Raw genomic sequence first — 750 nt, 5'->3', positions numbered from 1 at the left:
CCTTTGCTGGGGCTGCTGCGTGCCCTGGGGCTGCAGAGCTCTTCTCTGCCTGCTCACACCAGATTGAGCACTTGAGCTCTCGTCAGTCCACCTTGGACAGGCTCACGCTCTGCGGTTGTGCGGTTGTCTTCCAGGCTCTTATTGCCCCTGCAGATCACCTGGGCTCTCCTGGAAGATCCTGGCTCCCTCCAGGAAAAAACAATACAAAACAAAAGAAAAGAAAAGAAAACAAAAAACCCTCATCTGCCATCAGTGCCATCATGTTCTGTGGAGCCCGATAGTCTAGGAATTAGAAATATTCATCAGCTGCTTGGCCACTGGCAACTAACAGGGAACTTGTGAACCAGCCCCAGATCCCTAAACTCCATGCTGGGACTCTGCTCTCACCACCCCGAGCCCTTGTGGAAAGCAGCAAAGCACAGAGCCTCTTTGGAGTCTCTTCCTTGGGCTTGTTCTTGACAGCAACTTTGCAGGAAGGCCTGCAGTTCAGGCAGTGCCCGGAGGAGATCCCCTCTTAGGAGGGAAGTGCTGCAGCAAGTGGAGGCCAGCTGTGCCACTGCCGTGCCCACTGCCTGTCCCTGCCTGCAGTCCCAGCACAGCCCCACAGCAGCACTGGCACCAAGCTACAGGAGCAGCCGGGCCTGACCCCACCAGCAGGGCTCAGCACGAGAGGGCGGCAGTGGCAAGAGAGCAGCTCTGCAGGCACCAAGCGCTGCTGTTCCCTGGCCGTGCTGCTGGGATGGGGCTCTT

The sequence above is a fragment of the Anser cygnoides genome, chromosome 37, assembly GCF_040182565.1.
Source record: "Anser cygnoides isolate HZ-2024a breed goose chromosome 37, Taihu_goose_T2T_genome, whole genome shotgun sequence".
NCBI classification, from domain to species: Eukaryota; Metazoa; Chordata; class Aves; order Anseriformes; family Anatidae; genus Anser; species Anser cygnoides.
This window is presented reverse-complemented; position numbering follows the sequence as displayed.